Consider the following 16,321-nt stretch of genomic DNA (forward strand, 5'->3'; position numbering starts at 1 on the left):
ACAGGGGAAAACAATACATCTGATACACTACAGATCTAACATTAATACCTAAACAGGATAACTGGACATAAATACAAACATTAACAAATGATTGAAAATACAGATACATAGAATGAGAATGACTGGCATACATTAACCGGGTAACAAAGTGGCCACAGAGAAACATACCATACGGGGAAACACTCGCAAGCGCGACCGGATCCAGTCCTCCAATTATCCGACTGATAATTGTTGATGAGAGAGAGTCTTGTGTCACCAAGCCTATTGCAAGCTATATTTATTTACTAACTCAAGACATACTACAATAGATACTGTGTGCTCTCTTTCCATTGGTTAGGGGGTGGGACATGTACTGCACCTGGGATCATTGGTTAGTTCAAGAAGTGGGCGATGGCTAGGACTTGTTAGTATTCTAAATTCCTCTCTGGTTGTATTGTGGAAAGCTATTTGTTTTGGATCTTCCAAACTCTGTCTCTGGGCTTTGTTTACCCCACCTTCAGTTGAGACAATTGACAACTCAGCACTCATTATTCTGGAGAGAAACCTGGTTCTATTCATAAACAAAGGTGTAAGCCCTCTTCATAGAATCTCAAAGCTTAGTGTAAATAAGGCTATTGTATTCAGTCTGTGGGAAATAAATGACTGAATTCTATTCACCTACCCTGCACTTGTGTAATTTATTCGGAATGCAATTAATCTTATTTTCTACTTCTGTGCATAACCATGAGCAGGAACTATGCGAATCCCTCCCAATTATCATAGGCACAACACCCCTTCAATACCCCACAGCTGGACACCAACCACTACCCTCCAACCTTTGTCTGAGCCCTCCCAGCATGCAAAGAGGAATCTCTCTGTCTAAGAGGTTTTAAACTTACCATACTTGCTGACATTGTTGAGGGGGAATATTAACTATAATATATTATTACGCTATTTGGGTTAAATATGTCGCGATCGAGTCGCACGCTACAAGCTCACAAACTCCGCCGTATTTACACATCCCATGCGCACGAGACGCTGGAGCGCCCTTTACAAAATCTGCGGGGATGTGTACGCACGGGGGACCAGGCGACGAGCAGCATGCGCACACATTAGGGGTTAATACAAGGCATATGAATCATGATATTTTTAGACTCTGACAGTCCAGCCTTTGGCAGTCACCAATAACTGCCACTTCCTAAACAATTCAAACAGAAAAATATATGTCATCATGTAAATACCTTTTTATGATTGGGTAAGGGAGGAGAGGAGAAGGTGAGAAAGATATGACCTAGTGAGATAGTAGAAGCATGTGTGTATGAATCCATGTCTGAGGGGTCATGTATCATCGTGCCGTACGTGTTCTAAACCAAGCTTCGAGGTATTGCGAAGTATACATTTGAATCCTTCTTATCCCGTATTAAGGGTCTGTGGATGGGCTGTCAAACTCTACCGAGCTCTTTTCGGCTTTTGGTTGCAACAAATGGGGGAGCACATTAAGTTGATGATACATGAAGGGGGGGAACATGTGAATGCTAATATGTGAGAATCATCTGTCGACTATGTGGGATACTACCTGGAGGTTGTAGAGATGAAGATAAGAAACAATCGTTATAAATGCAGTCGTAAACTATGTGAGTTTAAATAAACAGTCGCCGATTGAGGTCTTGTCTGATGTCTTGTCTTGATGTACATGTTGTCTGATGTCTCTCGGTGCTTTTGTTGTAAATAGCGAGCAAAAGCTGTTCCAGTGTCCATAAAATTACAGTCTCTAAAGTATTGGGCTTTCGTAAAAAGTTAAAGTCACTAGGGATATTGGGGGTCTGTGACATAGTTCATCAATGGTCTGTATAAAAGAGGTTGTCAAATTCTTCTTCCAAGCGGATGTCTTTGTACCTTGGAGGAAAACAAAGGAGAAACGGGTGAAAAAATCGGACCGTGGAATCACATTTTCATCACAACATTGTCTCTATCGTTGGGTCATAAATCAAATTAGTTGTTGTTATTACAGTGTCCTCGCTCCTCAGACTCATCACTCTGGTACTACGTTTACACTACATTAAAGTCCGAACGCATCTAAATATCAGACCAACCAATATGACGACTCCCAGAATACACAAGAGGAATTTCCCTACATCCATGATAATACCTTGGGCCCATTCTCCTAAACCAGAGAACCAATTTCGTGGGTTCAACCATGACACCCAACTGGTCAGCTCATTACTCACAGCAGCGAGAGTGAGATTATGTCTCCTTTGGAACTCCCACTTCAATTGCAAAATGTCATCCATCTTTTGGTCTATGACCTCGGCCGGGTCCTCAGTGCTGTTTGTAATATACGTGCAGCACTTTACTCCATACTGAGTTGCTAGGGTAACACAATACCCGCCTGTCACTGCTGTGAGATAATTGAGAATCATCCTATGCTGAACCAGCTCTGTTTTGTAGGCTTGTAACTCTCTCCCAGTATACCTGAACGTGTCGTCATACATTTCGGTGATATTGTCTAACAAATTTGCTAGCGCAGATATATATCTATAGTTTAACACTCCTTTGGCGGTACGAGTGATATCTAACGCGAGTAGGACTTGAATCCCGGTGGATTCATGGATCAGGTCAGAGGCCGGATGCTCTGTTCTTTCTATCAGGTGCCGTTTAACGACGTGCTCGTAATGAGTGTGAGTATAAGGAGCTTGGGCACCACGGTGAATGTCTTTCATTTTTAAATGGGATACAGTCATTACTTCAGGCAGTACTTTTCCAATGTAACACAATCCCTCTGAGTTTGGGGCAAGCCACTTATACGCCTTCCTCCCGCATATGAAATATGCATCATCGGGGAGAACATATGGGACTGAGTATGACATAACCATGTTACAAACTGTCCATGTGAAATCTCCTAACCCTAATTCTCCCATCTGTCTAGTACACGTATCTGGTTGTATGATATGTGCACAGTATCCTGGTGATACTTCTCCAACTCGTATGGTCCTACTTCCTAGAGTGTACCTATACCGGAAATATTTTCCACTGTTGACTATGTGGCGCATAAGCTCTGTATCTATGGGCATTCTGTCGGCTCTCTGTGAAAAGGTCATGGTTTGATTACTCCATGACACTTCCCAATTTCCCGGCTTTCGGGGATTGGAAATGTTAAAGCATACTAAGGACCTATCCACATGATACTGGTGGAGCTTCAAACTAGGAGGACTAGAGATATTAAACCTCTTGTCCACCGGCCTCCCACCACTTAACTCAAGTACCTCTCCTACAGATAAAGGGAATGGTACTAGTCCTGATTTGCTATGACCTTGAGGTACTTGAGAGCATACCCAACAGTCTGTCTGGTTTAACACTTTACCCACTAAGGAGTGATAGTCACTCAATGGATGCCGGTCCATGTGGATATTAAAACTGGACTGACATTTCTTGATGCACCCATCCTAAACTATATTGTCACAATGCCTACAGATGCAGTTCTCTTCAGCTAACAATCCTTCACAATTCCTTCTATTGTCAATGCTACCAGATCGCTTTCTGATACTCGCCTTTACTCGGTGATTGTGTTGCTCTTGGAAATCTACGCCTCCATCCTGGTCATCAGATTCCATTCCAGATCCTTTCTCGACCTCACTGGAACTCTCACCGAAACAGACTGCTCTGGTCAACATCAGGGAACAGGAAAACACGGACTGCAGTCTCTTGGGGCGAGTCCATCTTACAGGAGGAGAAAGAGAAATTTGTAATGGGGGTACAGAAAATAATTGAGGGGAAAGAAAAAGGTTACGATGTCTTCTAGTCTTGTTGTTCTTCTTGCTCTGTCGTCATCTCAAAGGTGCTGTCTCTCAGTCTTCCAAACGAACATTCCGGTGATGCAATATTCTTTCCGACTCAGCGATCTTTCTGTAAGGAGCAAAAAATCTTGCATTACCATTTGTCTAACTGATGTGTGACATACCATCTGTAAAGCATGAAAACATGAGAAAAAAACTAAAGAGAGAGAGAACAATATATATATGTTATATAAGCCACAACAAAAAAAACATTGTCAGATTTTCATCAGCAGGCTGTCACATCAACATGTCCACCAGTATCTCTGCATAATCCCCCCCCCCCCCCTCAGTATTTCCCCTCTCCACCCTTTGCGTCTGGCCAAACACAACGATGCTGGTAAGACATACTGGGGTTAGGTAGACTTCTGCAAAGACCAAGTAGCTATGTGATGTTTGAGTTCTGCCGATGAACGTCAGAGATGGGGAAAAATAAACATTTACAGATAAATTACAAAGTTTACCCGGCCGTTCCTGTGTCTACAAGGAACTGACCTCCCAATATCATTGACTGTAACCTCAGGTTTACTATCAGTCCTAATGATCACCTTTCCTGACTGCATATTACAGGTGCGGCCCAAACTTCTTCCTATATGATCCCTGATTACAATTTTGTGTGTCATAACTCTGCTCGTGTTTTTGTCTAGGGGGTTGATATACCTTCTGTGGATCTTTAAACCTACAACTACGTGCAAAATGACCTTCCTTCTGGCAATTATAACACCTTATCACCTTTGACTTACCCACAGGGATCTGAGGCTTCTTACCTCCCTGTGCTTCCCTGTGCTTGCTGATGTTTTGCTCATGCCCAACAGCGGACTTTCTTAATGCAGCCACCGAGATATTTCTCCAGTTTGGGTTGGTGGTCTGTACCCTTGTTCTCAATACTACCTATAAACCATCTATTAATACCTTAACCGCTATATCTCTATGCTGTGTATTTTTCTCAATGTCCGTGATCCCAGTGTCTCTAGCCATTGTTTTCAGTGCTCGATTGAAATAATCAGAAGTACTTTCCCCCTCTCCTTGTCTTATGGAGAAGATTTTGTTCCACTCGACAACAGATGGGAAATATACTCCTAACTGGCGGTTGATCTGCTTAATACATTCCTGATTGTGTTCCTCCGTATGAGGTACTTTTGCGGTTAACTTACAATCAGTAATAAATTTCGCAAGGTCAACATTGGAGGGCAAACATGCCCTCAGCACTGTCCGCCAACCTTTGTTGGTGGGTTCTGTGGAGTTTCCTAGTTCTTTAATAAACCTCTGACATACAACTAGATCTTTCCTAGGATCAGGGAATTCAGACATAATTGTCTTCAATTCTGTCCGGGACCAGGGACGGTGCATTGCACTGTTCCTGGCGGGAGTGATTCCCAGAGCGTCAGTCTGTCCATTTGGGACTGTGATCACCCTGACAGGATTAAATTCAACCACATCATCTTGTGTTGGTTCTACAATATGAGGTACATTTGTTTGTGCATGATATATAACACCGTACTTACCTGTGGACACGACCTCACCTGACCCTCCGTTAGGGGGTTTGATTACTGCCTTTACCGAATTGGTCGCGTCCACCTGGATGTCTTGTATGATGGCTGCTGGAAAAGGTGCCGACATCGTGCTGGGCTCACTTTCTTGCTTGTAATCCTGAGGGAAGTTTAACATGGAGTGCAACTTGCACAGGTTAGAATTTGTACATTTATCAGTTTTCCTTCTATCATTATTACATTTGTTACAATTATTCTTATCATTAATATTCATTTTACTCTTATCACTACTACATTGGTTAAGTGCACCCTTTTCGTGTACCCGTATGCCATTCTCTGCAGCCACTTTTTTCCCTACTATATACGGTGGTGGTGCCGTTGCTATCAAACTTCTACCAGGATGTGAATTTGCTTTTTGAGCTAATTTCTGTTGTATTTCACTCTCTTGTTGCCATACCTGTAAACAATCATAATGTCTAATCCTCTGCTTTGCAGACTTTATTAGACCTATTCTTTTTCTTAGATTCTGCAATACCTCAGGATTCAAACTGCCCACCCGGGGAAACTGTTCCCCATCATTCTCAGTCATTCGTTCCCATTCTTTGCATAATACCTGTGTGTGTGAGCAAATTCTTAAAAAACAAACCAAGTTCCCCTCGGTAAGGCGACGGTGAAAGTTCAACTAGTGCCTTCACTCACTTACGCCCCAATCGGCCAATACGAGTTCCAGCAATGTGCCCACCACTGGTCGTACCCAATTCGCGGGATCTTTTTGTAACCTCTATTTACTGGGGCATGTGGGAGTATGCTACCCTCCCCAGTAAGTATTGGTTGTTAGAGATTTCCTGAGTGAACAGCGAAACTCCCTTAAAATAACAAAAACCTACACAAATCACGTTAGAATGTACAAATAGCGTTTATGATCCCACAATAAATTTTTAATGGGTATCAAGGTAACAAACTAATGCACACAATTACATGCGGTACAGTCGCACTTCGTATAAATAACTATTATTTATACGCCTTACGACCAGCGGAATCATTTGTTTAGGCTGTGAAACCTTCAGCCGGAGCTCAACTTGTGTCTATATGGGTACTACGCAAACCCCCTGGGCTGCGCTTCAACCTTCGCAATTCTTTTTTTGTTTGCGAATACTACTTGCTCCTTTACCTTATATAATGTTAACGCGGGCAAGCCAGTCCCACGCCACCAAGTGTCCACTCACCTGATGTGGTCTCCGACGGGATCCCGATTTCTGGGTTCACAAAAGAATACCTTTATTTCCACACTCACTCCTATTCATTCATATACACTCTAATCTTTCTGTACAAAAATTCCTTTCATACAGGCAGTAGTCCAATTCCTGGGTTTTGCAATAGAAAAAGGTTCTCTTTAAACTAAACTTTTTGGCAACTGAACAAACTTATGCTATTATCAGGTGGCTATTATACCACCCACACTAGAACAATGTTTATCATGTGATCTGAGTTTCAGTGGGCGTATCCGTACGCAGGTTGCGTAATGTACGCCACGTGTGTACGCCTTTGCGTCACGTACGTAATCTCGCACGTTGCCCGAGACACGTACGCACAAAGTCCAGATACACCAAATAAATTTCCTCAGTACGTGTCTAACAATCAATTCTAATGGCAACAAGAGTGACTATGCGAAAATACACAAAATAAAATACAGGTGTATGTGCATGTATTGTGTGCGCAATTGGCGCCAAACAGAGAGAGAGAGAGAGAGAAAGAAAGAGAAAAAAAACAGATTTAAAACAATAGCTGTATGTTCTTACCTTCCTCGGATTCCACCAGCATCCCTACAAACCAAGAGAAGCAGACACAGACGCACATCCGATCAGCACTACAAGATACTACCTATCCGCCCTTTTGCTGATCGATAAAGTCTGTTGTTTTCGCCTGACTGCGGATATGAGGTGGACCGGACTAGCCCCCAATTGATAAAGCTGATTATTTATCTTGAACTTAAGCTATATACTTATTAAAGACAACATACGCAATAGGCGCACGAGGTGCCGTAATGGTACGCACTTAGCGGCATGTTCGCTCATGGCTTACGCTTGGTAGCGAGCATGCTATAGGCGGTCCGAGTACCGTAATGCTACGCTATTTAGCGTAGTGGACGCTGTACCGTGAGAGCGGGATACAAGCGGCGCTGACGCTCACAGATCTACACACAGACAACCTTGTAACAATACACTGTAAGGGTATGCTTACGCTGTAAACCTTATTACTGTAATACTACCACAATGTAACGCTGATTAACCTTTATGATATGAAAGCTGTTTGAGCGACTGAGACGCTCAATAACCCTTAATAATAAATGATGAAATACACAAGACCTGATGTAGATTTAAAAACCACTCCGGCTCTAACACCAGGTGGATGATTCTTTTAGTATAAAAAGGGGAAAACAATACATCTGATACACTACAGATCTAACATTAATACCTAAACAGGATAACTGGACATAAATACAAACATTAACAAATGATTGAAAATACAGATACATAGAATGAGAATGACTGGCATACATTAACCGGGTAACAAAGTGGCCACAGAGAAACATACCATACGGGGAAACACTCGCAAGCGCGACCGGATCCAGTCCTCCAATTATCCGACTGATAATTGTTGATGAGAGAGAGTCTTGTGTCACCAAGCCTATTGCAAGCTATATTTATTTACTAACTCAAGACATACTACAATAGATACTGTGTGCTCTCTTTCCATTGGTTAGGGGGTGGGACATGTACTGCACCTGGGATCATTGGTAAGTTCAAGAAGTGGGCGATGGCTAGGACTTGTTAGTATTCTAAATTCCTCTCTGGTTGTATTGTGGAAAGCTATTTGTTTTGGATCTTCCAAACAAACTCTGTCTCTGGAGAGAAACCTGGTTCTATTTATAAACAAAGGTGTAAGCCCTCTTCATAGAATCTCAAAGCTTAGTGTAAATAAGGCTATTGTATTCAGTCTGTGGGAAATAAATGACTGAATTCTATTCACCTACCCTGCACTTGTGTAATTTATTCGGAATGCAATTAATCTTATTTTCTACTTCTGTGCATAACCATGAGCAGGAACTATGCGAATCCCTCCCAATTATCATAGGCACAACACCCCTTCAATACCCCACAGCTGGACACCAACCACTACCCTCCAACCTTTGTCTGAGCCCTCCCAGCATGCAAAGAGGAATCTCTCTAAGAGGTTTTAAACTTACCATACTTGCTGACATTGTTAAGGGGGAATATTAACTATAATATATTATTACGCTATTTGGGTTAAATATGTCGCGATCGAGTCGCACGCTACAAGCTCACAAACTCCGCCGTATTTAAACATCCCATGCGCACGAGACGCTGGAGCGTCCCATACAAAATCTGCGGGGATGTGTACGCACGGGGGACCAGGCGACGAGCAGCATGCGCACACATTAGGGGTTAATACAAGGCATATGAATCATGATATGTTTCGACTCTGACAAGACTCCCAGGATTCCTGACATATGTCAACTAAATTTTCAGAATGTGGTAAAATTAATTTAGTAGCCGTCTGATGTTTGAACTTATCAGGTTTCTCAGACGTATCTGGAGAGTCATCAATCTGAAGAATCAGTGTGATAGCCTCCACTAGGTCAGGTACATAAACCTGTGTTATAAATTCCTTATCAGAAGCAGCTGAATCAGTGTCTGATGGATCAGTATATTCCCCATCTTCATCGGATGAAGTATCCGAACCATGAGTGGATTGTGAGGAAGAAATTGCCCGCTTAGATGACCCTTTGGTCCTAGGAGGGCGAGGGTTAGGTGTTTGGTTAACCAAGGACTGATTTAATTGCTGTAACAGAGTTGACAGAGTATCCGCCCATGGCAGATTAACTCCAGGGACAATATGCGGCTGTAATGGCACAGGAGGTCCCACAGGGGGCGTAAGTCTTGTTACCAGCGTAGTCCGCATATTAGAGAAAGCAGCCCAAGGTGGGTTTTGGTGTGCCACCGGTGCTGCAGGCTGACTAGGGGGTGCAGAACACCCAGTACCTGGACCCTCAGCTGATATATTTTCCTCAGGTAAAACCGTGGCGTCAGCACTGCATGAAGCAGGAGCGTCCACGGAATTCCTGCCCTGTGTAGCAGACATTACTTGGAAACGTAGCCTTAGGCCGTAGTAGTACAATATAGCCAGACAAACACAGTACCGGACAAAGACCCCCTGTGTAAGGTGACTGCAAACGCAGAACACAAACAGAGGATTAAAGCGGTATAGGGTGACTGAAAATACACAGAGAAAAATACCAGATAGTATATCCTGTGAAACTCTGTATATATATGACCCTGACGCCCTTAGCCCCCCTCAGGGTACAGAATATAGGGATTGCAATATGTGTGAGATACACTGAATGGAAACTACACAGCAGCTATTGACACACACAGTCACATGTACAATGCAGAAATTATTACATACAACAATAAAACTGCACTGGTAATACTACATAGAGCTCTGTATGTATACAGATATAACAATGCACAGTAAACACTGGATGTATATCACAGAATACTTGTACTAAATATTCATATAGTTATGCACTTGTTTTTAACTAAGAATACTTATGTGTCCTGTAAAAGCACAGCGCTGATGAGGCAGGCGGCTTTACAGAGGAGACTGTGCCCAGCAGTCCCAGAATCAGCGCAGCTCTGTGTAACGGTGCACAAACGCTGACAGGGAGTGAGGAATAACGAGTTTTATGGTAAGAACTTACCTTTGTTAAAACTCTTTCTGCAAGGTACACTGGGCTCCACAAGGACAGACATTGGGGTGTAGAGTAGGATCTTGATCCGAAGCACTAACAGGCTCAAAAGCTTTGACCTTCTTCCCAAGATGCATAGCGCCGCCTCCTATATCACCCCGCCTCCGTGCACAGGAGCTCAGTTTTGTTAACTAGCCCAATGCAGTAGCAAGTAAAAGAGACGACAACTGCCAGTTGCCACAAACAGCACACTCTCCCAACAGGAGAAGTGTCAGCGGCTAATGCCATACCAACCCAAAGAAGCTAAGTGCGTCAGGGTGGGCGCCTTGTGGAGCCCAGTGTACCTCGCAGAAAGAGTTTTAACAAAGGTAAGTTTTACCATAAAACTCGTTTTCTGCTGCGGGGTACACTGGGCTCCACAAGGATAGACATTGGGGATGTCCTAAAGCAGTTCCTTATGGGAGGGGATGCACTGTAGCGGGCACAAGAACCCGGCGTCCAAAGGAAGCATCCTGGGAATCGGCGGTATTGAAGGCATAGAACCTAATGAACGTGTCCACTGAGGACCACGTAGCCGCCATGCACAATTGTTCAAGGGTCGCACCACGGCGGGCCGCCCAAGAAGGTCCAACAGACCGAGTAGAATGGGCCGTAATGTGAGCAGGAGCTGACAGACCAGCCCTCACATAAGCATGTGCAATCACCATTCTAATCCATCTGGCCAAAGTCTGCTTGTGAGCAGGCCAGCCCCGTTTGTGAAATCCAAACAGAATAAAGAGAGAATCAGATTTCCTAACAGAAGCAGTTCTCTTCACATAGATACGGAGAGCCCGAACCACAAGTGCCGGAACCACAATCTCCTGGGTAAGGTGGAACGAAGAAACCACCTTAGGCAAATAAACGGGACGAGTCCTAAGAACCGCCCGGTCACGGTGAAATATCAGATATGGGGAACTACAAGACAAGGCACCCAAATCCGACACTCTTCTAGCTGAAGCAATAGCCAGCAGAAACACCACCTTAAGGGAAAGCCACTTAAGATCAGCTGAACCAAGAGTTTCAAACGGAGACTCTTGTAACGCCACCAAAACCACCTACAAGTCCCAAGGAGCCACAGGCGGGACATAGGGTGGTTGGATACACAACACACCCTGAGTAAAGGTATGCACATCAGGTAAGGTCGCAATTTTTCTCTGAAACCACACCGACAAGGCAGATATTTGAACCTTGAGGGAGGCCAGACGCAGGCCTAAGTCCAGGCCCTGCTGAAGAAAAGCCAACAACTTGGCTATACTAAACTTGGAAGCGTCATAATCGTTAGATGCGCACCAAACAAAGTAAGAATGCCAGACCCTATAGTAAATCCGAGCCAAAGCCGGTTTCCGGGCCCGCAACATAGTTTGAATGACCGCCTCAGAAAACCCTTTAGCCCTTAAGACGGAAGCTTCAAGAGCCACGCCGTCAAAGACAGCCGGGCTAGGTCCTAGTAGACACAAGGGCCCTGAACGAGGAGGTCTGGGCGTTGTGGAAGTAAAATTGGACGCTCTGACGAAAGGCCTTGCAGGTCTGAGAACCAGTGCCGTCTGGGCCACGCTGGAGCTATGAGAAGCAGAATTCCTTTTTCTTGCTTGAACTTTCGAATTACCCTGGGCAGGAGTGACACCGGAAGGAACACGTACGGCAGCCGAAACCTCCACGGTACTGCCAGCGCATCCACGAATGCTGCTTGAGGATCCCTTGTCCTTGCTCCGAAGACCGGAACCTTGTTATTGTGTCGAGACGCCATCAGATCTACGTCTGGAAGGCCCCACCTTTCCACTAGGAGTTGAAACACTTCTGGATGGAGGGCCCACTCGCCGGCATGCACATCCTGACGACTGAGAAAGTCCCAATTCAGGACTCCCGTAACGAATATTGCCGATATGGCCGGTAGATGGCGTTCTGCCCACTGTAGAATCCGCGAAACTTCCTTCATTGCTCGGCGGCTTCGAGTGCCGCCTTGATGATTTATGTAAGCCACTGTAGTGGCGTTGTCCGACTGTACTTGAACAGGACGGTTCTGAATTAAATGCTGGGCTAGGTTCAAGGCATTGAAGACCGCCCGCAACTCCAGAATATTGATCGAGAGGAGGGACTCCTCCTTGATCCACCGACCCTGAAGGGAGTGTTGCTCCAGCACCGTGCCCCATCCTCTTAGACTGGCATCTGTCGTCAACAGGACCCAGTCGGATATCCAGAACGGACGGCCCCTGCACAGTTGTTGGTCCCGGAGCCACCAGAGCAGCGACAGACGGACCTCCGGAGTCAATGAGATCATTTGAGACCTGATCCGGTGAGGCAGGCCGTCCCATTTGGCTAGAATCAGCCTCTGGAGAGGGCGAGAGTGAAATTGAGCGTACTCCAGCATGTGGAATGCTGACACCATGAGGCCCAGCACCTGCATCGCCGAATGTATCGACACTTGCGGACGAGATAGGAAGCAACGAATCCTGTCCTGAAGTTTCAGGACTTTCTCCTGAGACAGGAACAACCGCTGGTTGTGAGTGTCCAATAGTGCTCCCAGATGCACCGTGCTCTGAGCAGGGATCAGGGATGACTTCTTCCAGTTGATGAGCCACCCGTGGGCTTGCAGAAACCGGACCGCCACATCTAGATGACGCAGGAGAAGTTCTGGGGAATTTACCAGGATTAACAAGTCGTCCAACTACGGCAGTATCCTGACCCCTTGACGGCGGAGTACCACCGTCATCACCGCCATGACTTTTGTAAAGACTCGCGGAGCCGTTGTTAAACCAAAAGGTAACGCCCGAAACTGGTAATGGCAGTTGCCAATCGCAATTCTGAGGTATTGCTGATGAGACACTGCTATAGGAATATGCAGGTAAGCATCCTGTATATCCAGGGAGACCATGAAGTTCCCAGGTTCCAAGGCCAGAACTATAGAGCGAAGGGTTTCCATCCGGTACCTGGAAACCTTCACAAACCTGTTCAATGCCTTGAGGTTGAGAATGGGCCGGGAGGACCCATTCAGTTTCGGGACTAGAAACAGCGGAGAATAGTACCCCCGGCCCCTCTGCGCAAGAGGCACCTGTACTGCGACTCCTGTATCCAGGAGGGTCTGTACCACCGAATGTAGAGTGTTTGCCTTTGTCTTGTCCAACGGGACATCTGTCTGGCAAAATCGATGAGGGGGTCGGTTTTTGAAGGCTATGGCGTAACCTCGCGTGACGACTTCCCGTACCCAGGCATCTGAAGTGGTCTTCAACCATTCCTGGGTATACCCTAGAAGCCGGCCCCCCACCCTGGGATCCCCCAGAGGGAGGCCCGCCCCATCATATCTGTCTTGGAAGCTGGCTGACGGGCCGCCCAGGCTCTTTTGGGCTTAGGCTTACCAGGTTTTGAAGTGCGGGCCTGCTTGTTGTACGCCTGACCTTTTGCTTTACCTGAAGGATGAAAGGGGCGAAAGGAAGTACCTTTAGGCGTTTCCCAATTCTTAGACAGCTCCAGCGCGAGGGGATAGTGAGCCAGCATCTTCTTTTGAGGCACAAACTTCGTACCCGGGTTTTCCCTGGGTTCCTGACGTATATCAATTAGGTGGTCAGAGTGAGGTAAAACTTGTTTAATCACCTTCTGACGCTTGAACCTATCTGGTTTCTTAGGAGGAACGGATGGCTCGGGATCATCCATAAGTTGTTAAAATAAGATTTTAAACCTACCGGTAAATCTTTTTCTCCTAGTCCGTAGAGGATGCTGGGGACTCCGTAAGGGCCATGGGGTATAGACGGGCTCCGCAGGAGACATGGGCACTCTAAAGACTTTAGAATGGGTGTGCACTGGCTACTCCCTCTATGCCCCTCCTCCAGACCTCAGTTAGAGAAACTGTGCCCAGAGGAGACGGACAGTACGAGGAAAGGATTTTTGTTAATCTAAGGGCAAGATTCATACCAGCCCACACCATCCACACCGTATAACATGGAATATACGCCACCAGTTAACAGTATGAACAAAACAGCATCAGCCAAAGACTGATCTTAACTGTAATATAACCCTTATGTAAGCAACAACTATATACAAGACTTGCAGAAATATGTCCGCAATGGGACGGGCGCCCAGCATCCTCTACGGACTAGGAGAAAAAGATTTACCGGTAGGTTTAAAATCTTATTTTCTCTTACGTCCTAGAGGATGCTGGGGACTCCGTAAGGACCATGGGGATTATACCAAAGCTCCAAACCAGGCGGGGAGAGTGCGGATGACTCTGCAGCACCGATTGAGCAAACATGAGGTCCTCATCAGCCAAGGTATCAAACTTGTAGAATTTTGCAAAGATGTTTGAACCCGACCAAGTAGCTGCTCGGCAAAGCTGTAAAGCCGAGATGCCTCGGGCAGCCGCCCAAGAAGAGCCCACCTTCCTAGTGGAATGGGCCTTTACCGAATTTGGTAATGGCAATCCAGCCGTAGAATGAGCCTGCTGAATCGTGTGACAGATCCAGCGAGCAATAGTCTGCTTAGAAGCAGGAGCACCAACCTTGTTGGCTGCATACAGGACAAACAGTGCCTCTGTTTTCCTAACCCGAGCCGTCCTGGCTACATAGATTTTTAAGGCCCTGACTACATCAAGGGACTTGGAATCCTCCAAGTCTCCCATAGCCACAGGCACCACTATAGGTTGGTTCGTATGAAACGATGAAACCACCTTAGGCAAAAATTGAGGACGAGTCCTCAACTCTACTCTATCCACATGGAAAATCAGATAGGGGCTTTTGTGAGACAAAGCCGCCAATTCGGACACCCGCCTTGCAGATGCCAAGGCCAACACCATGACCACCTTCCAAGTGAGAAATTTTAATTCAACCGTTTGAAGAAGCTCAAACCAGTGAGATTTTAGGAACTGTAACACCACGTTAAGGTCCCATGGTACCACTGGGGGCACAAAAGGAGGCTGGATGTGTAGCACTCCCTTTACAAAAGTCTGGACTTCTGGGACAGAAGCCAATTCCTTCTGAAAGAATATAGATAGGGCCGAAATCTGTATATCCATATCCACTCCTGTCTGCAGAAAGTGGAGAAAACGGCCCAGGTGGAAATCTTCCGTAGGAGCATTCTTGGCTTCACACCAAGATACATACTTCCTCCAGATACCGTAATAATGTTTCGCCGTCCCCTCCTTCCTAGCCTTTATCAGAGTAGGGACGACTTCCTCCAGAATACCTTTCCCAGCTAGGATTCGGTGTTCAACCGCGATGCCGTCAAACGTAACCACGGTAAGTCTTGTAACACGCAGGGCCCCTGCTGCAACTGGTCCTCCGTGAGAGGAAGAGGCCACGGATCTTCTGTGAGCATCTCCTGAAGATCTGAATACCAGGCCCCTCGAGGCCAATCTGGAACAATGAGTATTGTCTGCACTCTTTTTCGTCTTATGATTCTCAATATTTTTGAGATGAGAGGAAGAGGAGGGAACACATTGACCGACTGAAACACCCATGGTGTCACCAGGGCGTCCACCGCTACTGCCTGAGGGTCCCTTGACCTGGAACAATACCTCCGAAGCTTCTTGTTGAGGCGTGACGCCATCATGTCTATTTGAGGAAGTCCACAAAGACTTGTTATCTCTGCAAAAACTTCTTGATGAAGTCCCCACACTCCTGGATGGAGATCGTGTCTGCTGAGGAAGTCTGCTTCCCAGTTGTCGACTCCCGGAATGAAGACTGCTGACAGAGCGCTTACGTGATTTTCCGCCCAGCGAAGAATCCTGGTGGCTTCCGCCATTGCCACTCTGCTCCTTGTCCCGCCTTGGCGGTTTACATGAGCCACAGCTGTGACGTTGTCTGATTGAATCAGAACTGGTAGGTCGCGAAGAAGATTCTCGTAGGCCGTTGTATATGGCCCTCAATTCCAGTACGTTGATGTGTAGACAAGCCTCCTGGTTTGACCATAGTCCCTGAAAATGTCTTCCTTGTGTGACTGCTCCCCATCCTCGGAGGCTCGCGTCCGTGGTCACCAGAACCCAGTCTTAAATGCCAAACCTGTGACCTTCAAGAAGGTGAGCACTCTGCAGCCACCACAGGAGAGACACCCTGGCCCTGGGGGACAGGCTTATTCTCTGATGTATTTGTAGATAGGACCCCGACCACTTGTCCAGAAGGTCCCACTGGAAATGTCCTCGCATGGAACCTGCCAAAGGGGATGGCCTCGTAGGTCGCCACCATTTTTCCCAGTACTCGAGTGCATTGATGGACTGACACTCTTTT

Source organism: Pseudophryne corroboree, chromosome 5 (genome assembly GCF_028390025.1).
Source record: "Pseudophryne corroboree isolate aPseCor3 chromosome 5, aPseCor3.hap2, whole genome shotgun sequence".
NCBI lineage: Eukaryota > Metazoa > Chordata > Amphibia > Anura > Myobatrachidae > Pseudophryne > Pseudophryne corroboree.